The following is a 12,534-nucleotide window of genomic DNA, read 5'->3' as shown; positions in this document are numbered from 1 at the left end:
CAATCTGAGTTTTCTGTTGCACAACTAAAACAGCTTTTGAACGTACACATGTTCCACCCATAGACAGTAAAATGAATGGACAAAGCAACGCTGTAGACTTTGACGGAGACCAATGAAGTCAATTGGAAGCAATTTACCGGTGAGTGCTGAGCGTTACGGCACAGCCTCCAAAGAAGCTTGACAACGTAGCGTGAGCAACATGTCTGAAAGTTGTAAATCTTGGAAGCTGTGTCGAGAAAAATCTATTCGTGGACAAATGTTACTTCATGTGAATTCACTTGCCACATACCAAAGTATTTTCAATCCATCAAAACATTGCTGAAAGATTTTGTTCCAATGCTTTCATGGACTCTCTATGGGCTCCTACGTCCCCCCGATTGCCTGTGAGCTTCTCCTGACAATAGGGTAATTTGTCGACTGTGTGACAGAAAGTTGCGTGGTTATGACACAATTGAAAGCCTATTCTGTAAGTGCCTGCTATGGGGCCATAACGTGAGACAGAAGGTAATGAAGCCGTTTGCACATTGTTGTGTTAATTAGAAATGAACAATGGACTAATAAAGTCTTTAAACACTTCAGACGTAAAGTTATTCGTTGTCAAAATGACACCAAAAGGAATTGCAGAAGATGGAATGCTAACGGCGGGGGATTAGCATCAAAATGGCTCCATAGGAAGTACGCTTTGCGGCAGGGCTGTAGTCATGACCACCTTTGAGGAGTCAAAGAGAAGTCCAAGACCAGGACCAGTCGAGACCAAGTCAAGACAGAGTCCAAAGAGGTTGGAGTCCAAGACAACACCAAGTCAAGGACAGAAAAAAAAGTCTACAAGACAAGACAACCAATTTGGGTTATTTGTTAATCTAAAAGCACCAAATTCAAACACCAATTCACTACTATTACCACTGCTAGTACTGAGCATTTGAGCAACTAAATAGCAAACATTGATGCAGCATTAGCTAGCGGTCTAAACTTGTGAAAAGGTGAACAACATCTCTGTCCATGCTGTGTTTCACTTTCCCTCCAATATTATCATAAACATAACAAAGACACCTCGACTCGGTCGAGACCATAAGCCATATTTGGCCAGACCAGTGGGACAGCACTGTGGAGAAAGGTCTTCCTCCTTCCTCCTTTGTAAATGTAAATGTGCTGTATTTATATAGCGCTTTTCCAGTCTTAACAACTGCTCAAAGCGCTTTTACATCTACAGGAAACATTCACCATTCACACACATTCATACACTGTGGCCGGGTCTGCCGTACAAGGTGCCACCTGCTCATCAGATAAACATTCACACACTTTCACACTCCGATGCACAGCACGGGGGGCAACTCGGGATTCAGTGTCTTGCCCAAGGACTCTTCGACAATGACTGCAGGGGCAGGGATTGAACCACCAACCTTCCGATTGGCAGGCAACCGCTCTACCACTGAGCCACAGCCGCCCACTGTGTCACCCATAATCTGATACAAAGGACCTAAAGATAACAGGCTTTTCAGACTTTTAGAGAAAATGTTTCAGAAGTTTAATCTACTCTTGTTCTCTATGAACATTCACACTTTTTGTAATGTTTTTTGCGTTATGATGTAATGCAATGCAATAGCTCTGCATTAAAGGCTACCTTACTAAAATGTGCAGAGACAGCTACTTTAGAAGTTTTGTGTTGACTTGATTCTGTGGTCCATTTTGAGGTTGTACTTTGTAGTGGGGCTGTACTGCGCTTCGCTTGGTTCAAAGATTTCTTTAAAGTTTTGTCCACATTTACGGGGGAGAAAATGTCTGAAACACTCGACAACATTAGCAGATACAGAGAGAATTTATTTCCTCCACCAAACCCAATACGTTAACACAACAACAGCATGCTATTAAGCACAGGTGTCATGCTAACAAACCTAATTTATTTTGAGACAAGCCTGTGTACATTTTCTTAACCCTGGAGTGTCTTAGGCAAAAAAAGCAATTTTGGTCGATTAGTCTTTTTATTCTCTTTTTGTGGGAATGAGTAAAAGCAAGACATGTTTATGTAACTAGGGGGAGCAGCATGGCACCTGTAGCACAGTGTGATCTTTAAAATCCTCCAACGGTGACTCTAAACCTCCTTTTCATGCTTCATTTACCTATAACTTGCATTTGCACCCTTTTAATGAGACTTTATAGAAAACAAAAACAGGAATCAGGTGAGAAATCACTAACAATACCATGGGATTTCTGTGCTCAATGTGGCTGATAAAGCTGCATTTAATCTGTCTCTGTCACACTTTATTTTGGCCTCAGCTTGCCTGAACCGAGCCAAATAAAGCTGATTAAACAGATATATGGCCCAGATATAGCTCCAGCTCCCTATTACTGCATGTCCTGCTGTGGTATTTTCATCATGCTGCTGTTGCATGAGAACGTCCTGCTGCTTTTTAAAGCATGTTGTGAACCCTAGCTGCTTTACTGAACGAGTTGCATGATACTTACAACTTTAAAAAGTCTGCATTCATTAGGTTTTATGTCTAGAATTGGAGCATTTTTTATTTAATTTAAAGAGCATCACTTATTAGAGCTACAGATTTCTTCTCATTTAAAGTTAGTTAATCGTTAAATTTTGGCCCTACATTTCAAGAATATCTGACTAATTTGAATCTGACGACATCTGTTTATTACTAAAAAGTGGCACGCAAGATGAGAGACAATGTCAGCCCCTAATGGGGCAAACTGATGGGGAGGAGGAGAGGGAAAGATGGCATGGGGAGAGAGAAAAAATTGAGGTTGGGTGAGGATGAGGATGGTCCACCATTCTGAGCCACCTGCAGTGTGTTGATTGGAGGCCTGCTGAAATACAGGGTCACAGGATGACATCAAGTTACCATGGGCAAGCGGGACACATCCACTAATGAGAAAGATATGAAAAGAGGAGAGTGTAAAGAGAAGGAACGAAAAGGTCAGACAAACAGGAAGGGGCAGCCTGACACAAATGTTGCAAAAGAGAAAGAAACAAAGTAAAAAAACTACACACTAAAATGATGTCAAACAGAAGAAGGTATGAGGATGACAGACAGCTAACCGCAGCCTCAGCAAGCTAGTTAAAACCAGAGCGGCATTTTGGGGTTTGGCTCCTTTGCTCCCTACTAAGTCGTCTCAGCTCTCCAACGGTGGGAAAGAGGAAACTGTGAAGTCTGGACTAAAGTCAGAGATCAGGCTGTTGCTTAAATTCACCCCTATGTTGCTGTGCCATTGCTATGCAACAGTTCTCGTCCGTCAAAGGCATTCTTAATCTGCATGCATCTTAAACCATTTGTATTTAAGTAGTTCACAAATAGCCTGTTTCAAATTTAAACATTTAATTCTCACTCTACCTCAGTGTCTTTCTCTTAGGGGGCTAAAGACCGGCTCTCATCTCTTCCATACTGATAGGGATGAGCGATGGGATTTAGCACTGAGCCAGGGCACTGATCCAGGCATCCACCCTCATGCCCTCGCCTAGCCCCAATCCCACCGCTACACCACCGGAACATCAGCCCCAGAATTGGAGCTTAATAATGATTCAAATCTATTTTTACTCATATTTAGCCACACTATCTCTTCTGTGCATTCGTAAACATGGTGGCTTGCTTAAACTTTGACACTTTGTTAGTATAAATTTAAAGAATTGTAATATAACCTACCGTGCATTGTTCCTTCTACACTTAATTGTATTCTTGCGTTTTATGTGTCCTAATGTTTCTATTTGGTTTTAACTATCTATTCATGTGTTTTATTGGTTTTTAATGCTTATGATTTTTAACTGTTTTTACTTGTGTTTTATCTGTTTAACTGATTTTGTGTGAAGCACTTTGAATTGCCCTGTTGCTGAAATGTGCTATACAAATAAAGCTGCCTTGCCTTACCTTGCCTTGCCTATTTTAAATGAGACAATCATCAAAATCAACTAAACTGTTAATGATGCTTGACCCCCCCCCCATTGTTTAATTAATGACATGATATGGATTTAGTTTGTACCACTTCCTACAGGTGGTGACAGGTGGAAGTTTTTTACTTCATTCACAAAGAACAATTGCAGCAAGGGTGCAATTATAGAGTGAAACTGCTGGGGAGAGAAAGGAAGTAACTGATTAATTGCCCACAGTTCTTCTGGTTTGGCTGATTTTTGTTCCTGAAAAATTGTCTGAAAGCTCTCTGAATCTTGCATTTGCTACCTCTTGAGGTGTCGCATTACAGCTAAAATTGAGAGCCCTATTATAAAGAAATTAGTCACTTGTCAGAATTGTCTTTTGAAAGTAGACATCCATATTGGTCTAAAATTACCTTTATGAGTCACATTATGGAATTTTTCATGCGTTGAAAAAACAGATCTAAGACTTTTTCTATACACTCTAAAGGTTAATTTCTCTCATACATTTCATGCATTGTATTGTCAGTAGTAAAAATCTTTTCTCTTTTTTGGCAAAACCAATAAGGATTGGCTCTTCCCAATTAACTGACTATCTGCTTTTCTAATTTTTATGAGTGGGAACGGAAATGCCTAGAATGATTACATTTTTTTATTTCAAAAACAATATGCTGTATATATTTTTCAATGACTGACCACCAAACTCAGTGTGTGGGAAACAGCTTATTAGGCTTATGTTAAAAATGACAGTCATTGTATTTAAATCAGTGTAAAAATAGTTATGAGTTGGATGGCACAGTGTCACAATGTCTCTTCATAACAGAAGCACTATTTGCATTCAAAGGAAAGAGAAAGTCATCAGCTATTCCTCCAACTCCTCTTCCATCAAAAGCATCAGCAAACAAGACAGGGAACAGAGGGTGAGGATGGAGAGAGCAGAGGGTGGTTGATGGTAAGAAAGAGAGGGGTTAAAATAGAGAGAAAATGCATGGATAGATGTTGTGAGAGATGGGGAAGGATTGAGAATATAGAGATAAAGAACAGGGGGGAAAGGAGATAAAGATGAGTAGACATGTGCAGTCATTATTGTGACCAAAATGCTGTAAAACTCCCAATTATGCTTGAACAGCAGACAGAGGACGTCTGTGAGGCAGAGAAAGTGAAAATTGTGGGAGAGAAAACTGGAGAGATAAATGCATTTAAGAGAGAGATAGATGGATGGGAAGCCAGAGAGATAGACGTGATACGTTTGTATTCTGCAAACTCCTAAAGCATCAGCAGAGAAACAAGTTTTCAAAGAAACAATTACTCTGCAAGCAAACAGCTGCAGTTGACAGTCTAAAGGTTATCTTCTTATAATGATTGGATTCTTTCTTTTTCTTCTTGCCTACTAAAATCTAGACAGATGAGTGCAAATTAGCTCCTGTTCCTTCCTTTTCTCTCCGTCTCTGCCCATCCTGCTATTTGATAGTAAAATAAAAAGAGATGGAGTGAGAAATTGCCATGAGCAAATTTCTTAAAGGTGATGCATTTTCATGATATCCAATATTCATGTGAAAATAAGGGCTCAGAGGAAATGTAACCACAACCGCTGCCAATTTAAGAAAAAAATGTGCATCATTCAAATGTCAACTTTGCAAGCCTTTTTAAAGGTTTTGAATGTTGTTTTTCTTTCTTGACATTTGGCATAGCATTTTGTAGGATTTGGTTTATTTTCAGGGATGTAAAATAAAGTGAGCAGATGGATGTTTTTATTTTATTTTTACCTTTAAACATAGGCAGGGCAGCCATTCCCCCCTGTTTTCAGTCTTTATGCTGAGCTAAGCTGGTGGCCTTTATTCTTAGTGTACAGAGATAAGAGTGGTATACTAAAACTCAGTAAGAAGGTGTATTTCCCAATGTATCAATTTAATATAGACATAAGATAACGAAACAAAGAGGTACAAGTGATATAATTTATATACATATATATATACTGGAGAATAATACATACAATAATGTAAGAAAGAAAGGAGCAGAGTGACAGAGAGGAAAAAAGAGAACACAGAGTGCAACCTAGACGATTAACGGAGAGTGGGGAACAAAGGTGGATCCAGGACAGACATAAAAGATGACACACCACAGGGAATGGAATAAGGAGCTCGGAGAAGAAAAGCCTGAGAGATGCTGTAATTGGACAAGTTGCTGGTCAGAAAAGAGGAACAGAGAGAACCATAGTGACACAATGACAAGCCGGTGCAGGGATTCACTGACAGGCAATGTTAGAGCACAGCTGTGCTCACAAACAGGGATGCCTGAGCGCACTGACAAAAATATTACAGAGGATACAGAGGCGTTGGCACGTGGAGACTTCAAAAAGAAACTTTCCCTTAACGGACGATACAAAATACCCTGTGCAAGTCTGAGTTGTGGTTTTACCTGCGAACCAGTTATCACTTTCATTTTGCACTGAAATTGGGCTGTCATCTGCGTATATCATTATTTAAAAAACAGTGTGCTTCACACACTACTTGGTTTGTCATTTAGTTTTTGGGGAAAATAAACCTAGTATGGTGTCAGAAATTATGGTGTAATCAGGAGCCACAAAGTATGGAACTTTGCAGATTTATTGTAATGTCTTTTACACACTTCTTCCACCCACCTCCACACATACACATAAACACCATGACGTCCCCTGATCCGTTTCCTTTCATATTCTCTTTTGCTGACCTTTACTGTTGTCTGATCAATTTTGATTGCCCACTATTCTCTTTCACAATCACACACACGTAGAGAAAACCATTCTCACCTTAACACACACACACACACACACACACACACACACACACACACACACACACACACACACAGGACTGATTAGCAGTTCAGGCGTGGTGCTTTGACTCTTCATCTTTCGCTTTCCAAAAGGCCCACAAACTTGAAACAGAGTAGGCATATGTGCTCCTTTAAACTAAATTTGCAAAATTGCAAGTGAATGACCTGTAATCAGTACTTGAATTAAATACTATAATAGTGTGTCCACTCTCTCTAAAGGCTATAAACTAGAAACGAGGGGGAATCTACAAAGTTGTAATCGGTGGTACAATTTGGAAAACTCATGTCACTCAAATACAGTATTTCTATTGCAGCACTGAGGTAAGATGCAATAATTTGACTATGTCACTGTACAAGTAGACTTGTCACTGTGAATCATTGGCTGGCCGACGACTGCTGAGCTGAAGATAATGTTTTATAATAATGATCAGTTACACTCCATCTTTTAGCCATTATGGATTATACGTATTAATAAACTATTAATCAAAATGCATAAATCCACATTTGTGAATGACCATTAAATACATGATTTGTTGATGCATCTCATCTCAAACACGTAAGTAAACAACCCTCCATTAGTTAAAAAGTTATTTATTTAGTTATTGTGAGAAAAAAATCATGCGTTATCATTGCGAGTGTTGTGCTAAATTCCTTAAACATCACAGGAAAATAATGTGAATAGTGTTTTAGAGCTTTTCAAGGACCTTACTTATATAGTTTGCTCTAACTTGTGAAATTTATAAATGACATAATTAAAGTTGCTGCAGACATTACTACATATTTCTGTGCCTACTGACGAAGAAAAAAAGTAAATTAGTCAGCACCAAAAGATCCCATGCTAAAGCTTGAAGGAAGGGATCATTGTGATGAGGTAAACAGTTAGGAGCTAAGAGAAAATGTAGCAGAGAAAGAGGAAGAAAATCAATGGTGTCTCAGTGAGTTTGACATATTGTACTTGTTATACACTCAAAGCCTTTACAGATGTAAGGAACTGAAGCATTTGGCTGAAATGTGTAAATTCATCTTAAGAGGGCAGTCCGATTAGAGCTGTGGTCCTAAACAGGAACGGACCGCTACAGGTAATCATTCCTCCCACAGGCAATAAAACACTTCAACACTTCATCACTGGGTGCTAGATAAGACTCTGAGACATCACTGTACTGCACTAAGTGCAACTTGCACAATTGGTCTTTTTACATTTTATCATACTCTTTAAGCAGTTGCACGTTTTTGAATTCTCAACTTGTATGCATTCAAATATTTGTTCTTGTATTGTCTTCCTATTATCATTTAATGTATATTGTATGTATGTATTTTGCATCCTAGTATTTCATTTATATTTATATTCTGTGCTGTGTGACTGATTATTGGGATCAATAAATGTCTATCTATCTATCTATGTGGTGTGAAAAAGTGTTTGCCCCCTTCCTCATTTCTATTCCTTGGCAGGTTGTCACACTTAAGTGTTTCGGACATCAAACCAATTTAAACAATAGTCAAGGACAACACAAGTAAAACACAATGCAATTTGTAAATGAAGGGGTTTATTATTAAAGGTGAAAAAATCCAAACCATCATGGGCCTGTGTGAAAAAGTTATTGCCCCCTAAACCTAATAACTGGTTGGCCACCCTTAGCAGCAACAACTGCAACAAGCGTTTGCGATAACGTGCAATGAGGCTTTTACAGCGTCCTGGAGGATTTGGCCCCCTCATCTTTGCAGAATTGTCCTAATTCAGTTACATTAGAGGGTTTTCGAGCATGAACGGCCTTTTTAAGGTCATAAACAACATCTCAAAGAATTCAGGTCAGGACTTTGGTAGGCCACTCCAAAGTCTTCATTTTGTTTTCTTCAGCCATTCGGTGGTGGACTTGCTGGTGTGGTTAAGATCCTTGTCGCTGCAGAACCCAAGTTCGTTTCAGCTTGAGTACACGAACAGATGGTCGGACATTCTCCTTCAGGATGTCTTGGTAGACAGCAGAATTCATAGTTCCTTTATCACGGCAAGTCTTCCAGGTCCTGAAGCAGTAAAACAGCCCCAGATCATCACACTACCACCAATATTTATTGTTGGTATAGTTCTTTTTATGAAATGCAGTGTTCCTTCTACGCCAGATTACTGGACACACACCTTCCAAAGAGTTCCACTTTTGTCTCATCGGTCCACAGAATGTGCCCAAAAGTCTTGGGGATCATCAAGATGTGTTGTGGAGTAATTGAGACGAGCTTTGATGTTCTTTTGCTCAGCAGTGGTTTTCCTTGGAACTTGCCATGCAGGCCATTTTTGCCCAGTCTTTTCCTGATGGGGAGGCATGAACGCTGACCTTACTGAGGCAAGTGAGTCCTGCAGTTCTTTGGACTTTGTTTTGGGGTCTTTTGTGACCTTCTGGATGAGTCGTCGCTGCGCTCTTGGGGTAATTTTGGGCGGCCGGCCACTCCTGGGAAGGTTCACTACTGTTCCATGTCTTCGCTATTGTGGAAATGGCTCTCACTGTGGTTCGCTGGATTCCCAAAGCTTTGGAAATGGCTTTATAAACCTTTCCAGACTGATAGATCTCACTACTTTCTTTCTCAATTGTTCCTGAATTTCTTTGGGTCTCGGCATGATGTGTAGCTTTTAAGGTCTTCTGGTGGACCTTACTGTGTCAAGCAGCTCCTATTTAGTGATGCCTTGATTGTGAACAGGTGTGTCAATAATCAGGCCTGTGGTGTGGCTAGAGAAATTGAACTCAGGTTTGGACAACCACAGTTATAGTATGTTTTAACAAGGGGGGCAATCACTTTCACACAGGGCCATGACGGTTGGATTTTTTTTTCAACTTTAATAATAAACACCTTCATTTACAAATTGCATTTGGTGTGTTACTTGTGTTGTCCTGACTATTGTTTAAATTGGTTTGATGTCTCGAAACACTAAGTGTGACAAACATGCAAAGGAACAGGAAATGAGGAAGGGGGCAAACACTTTTTCACACCACTGTATCTGTCTAACAGTTGCATTATATGTTGTATGAACAACAAATTAGCCTGAGAAAATTAACAAATTAACAATCACAAAACCGCTATAACCTACAGATGTTGCTCCGACAATCGATAAAAGTCAATATTTGCTTGATTGCCTTAAGAGGTTTGACAAAAGACTGGATGTAACAATGTCAAACTGCTACACACTTGGTCGGCGACTCATCATAGCTGGGGTCATGGCCTTTAGCGGAGTCGCCATGGAGGAAAACAATCCTTTCCCCTTGACCGGATAACACAGCATTAACCCAGTATGGACTACTCAGAAACACTTTTACCACTTGACAGAGCAAGATATACTGTGTATGTGAAAAAAAAAATTGTGTTAGCCATGTTGGGTTGGAAAGCCGTGTTGGGTTGGATTGTCCATACATTATATGTGACTGGACAAATGACCCAGCAGAGCGGCCAAAGGTGTCATTTCCCAACATTTTTCGTTACGTTTAGCTTTGTTATTGAGTCTCCAGGTAAGAGACATCTATTGTTAACCGTTATCTTATTTTAGATGATTCATTCTGACTTTATTATCAGTAATGTTATCCCATGGTTGTCAAACAGTCTATTGTTATCCCACGTTCATTAAAGCTATATTGAAGACAAGTATGTCGAAGCATGTTTAATGAATACATTCCTTGTAACACTTATACTTTGACGTTAGTGGTATTACAATAACACCGGCTATTTGGCAGTATGTAAAACATCAGATCAGGATTTTTAAAGTTATTAGAGGCGCAGAATGCCACGCAGCAAATTTTTGGTTACCAAACAAAAAACAACTGTCAATATGACAGGTTAGCGGCTAACAAGGTCTACGCTCATTACTTAGAATGGTTTGTTTTCCCCCACTTTAGCTTTCTGCTAACACTCCAACAATGTAATGTACTGCTATTCTATTCCACTACTACTAACTGCTATTAGGGAAAGTTACAACAGGTGAGTAGGTGGAGAAGACTGACGGAATCTGGTGGACATGTAGAGAAGGGACAACAAAAAGTGTTGATTTTCAATTTTGACAAGAAGACCACACAAGGGTTAAACTGTTTTGTCTTGTCACAAATCTTTGGTCTGAACTGGACATAACACACTGCGTGTCAGAAAGGTGGATTCCGAGAGTGTTTAAGGGGGCTTAAAAGAAATTAAGAAATAAGCAAACATATATATGTCGTTTGTGTGCTTGTTTTTTCACATTATATTTTCACACATTTTCACAAACTTAAAAATCCATTTAAATAGAATAAAATTAGGTTTCACAAGTTCTCTCTTAGCATCTGACAAGGGGCTGTGAGGCCTGTGGAGTTGACATGACTCTGCTACACTCGCTTATCTCCCCTCAGACAGCTGCTGCCACAGTACTTAGACAGTCCATCAGTTTGCGGACACTGACCATATCTCTCGGCCCCCATGTGACACCTCCGTGTCACTGTTACAGACTCATGGGTGGATTGCGAGTCGGTTTAAAAGCCAGATCGATGACGAGTCACACCATAACGCTGGGCAATATGGAAGGGGCTGAGCACTGTCACCTTTTAACCCCGCCACAACATAATGAAAGTTTGCAAGTCTGGAGGGGAAAGGAGAGGAAGAGCGACAGAAAGAAACCGCATAATGACATAACATATGAAAGGCCGGATTTGAAGGAATGACAGGTAGAGGATGGATAAAGAAGACCTTAGCCCCCCACTGATTTGGCAGCACAAACACTCCTTCCATCCATCACTCAGCTGGTGCACAGACAGCCCTGAGATGATGTGGAGACGCCTCTTGGAGATGAATGAGTGGCAGGAAGAGAGGTTGAGGCAGAGATGGAAAGATAGATAACCTGTTTTTGGCCATAAATAAACGGTTAACAAAACATTAACACATTATCAATTGATAAAGTTGATATAGCTAACAGCTGCTTATTTACACATCCAGCAAACATGAAGCAAAGTTTGTATTTATTTGGTGTATTCACTTCACCTTACTTCACTTTTCTCTTTATTTTGTCTCCACTAGCTCCTGAAGGTAACATCTCACTCATCTTGCTGTATGAAGAATGCCTAACATAATATAGTACGTTTTTCAAGTGTGGCTGGGTTGACTTAGTGTGTGGAGCAGGCGCGTATATATTGAGAGGTTAATGCTTTGATGCAGAGGTCCATAGTTCAAATCTAACTTGTGACGATTCCCTGCTTGTCTCTCCCCTTTCTCACTTAGCTGTCCTATCAAATTAAAGGCAGAAAAGCCCAAGAATATAGTCCAATACGAGTTAGTCTATATCCTAGATGTTCCACTTCCAAATTCTGCTGGATGCATGTATTTTCGGTTTCCTTCCGCGTCCTTTGTGTTGGAATTTTAAATTCGGTAGACCTATAAGGACTATTGTTGACTGCTCCTCAGATCTCTGCATGGTAAATTGAGACAGCCAGCTAGACTATCTGTCCTATCTAACTTTTCTCTGGCATGACTTATTTGCTGTGGCTCTGTGCAGAGCCTAGCACAGCCCATGACGATTGTGATTGATTTGTGAAGAAATGGCAATAAACTGGAGCATGTTTTTCACCCATCCCGGAATGCCACGTGGAGTAGCCAGACCTTCCTCCGTGAGACTAAATACGAGTTAACGTTGTGAATAACATTGTGAATTCACAACTACTTGGTTAGGTCTAGGAAAAGATTGTGGTCAAAATGGGTTAAATGTAAAAAAACAACATGTGAAAAGTATGTGTCTTGTGTTTAAGTGTTAGTTTAAATACATCAATGACTTGACTTTGGTTGACTTTTGGTTTCACAGGACGGACAGCGTTCTCCTGGGGGAACGTCTTGTGCTTCTTTGTCCTATCCGT

General features: G+C 40.0%; 1 long non-coding RNA gene across 1 annotated transcript in view; it reads right to left on the bottom strand.

Annotated features, from left to right (window-relative positions):
* The window catches only part of LOC116695269 (uncharacterized), a 221-nt gene extending 56 nt beyond the window's left edge, over positions 1-165 (bottom strand). Inside the window, exons 1-2 of the long non-coding RNA XR_004333405.1 lie at positions 58-165; positions 23-24 (exon numbers count right to left, since the gene is read on the bottom strand). This is a non-coding gene — a long non-coding RNA (uncharacterized LOC116695269). The remainder of the gene's footprint in view (positions 1-22; positions 25-57) is intronic.
* Between the last annotated feature and the right edge of the window lie 12,369 nt (positions 166-12,534).

Source organism: Etheostoma spectabile, chromosome 9 (assembly GCF_008692095.1).
Source record: "Etheostoma spectabile isolate EspeVRDwgs_2016 chromosome 9, UIUC_Espe_1.0, whole genome shotgun sequence".
NCBI lineage: Eukaryota > Metazoa > Chordata > Actinopteri > Perciformes > Percidae > Etheostoma > Etheostoma spectabile.
This window is presented reverse-complemented; position numbering and strand designations above follow the sequence as displayed.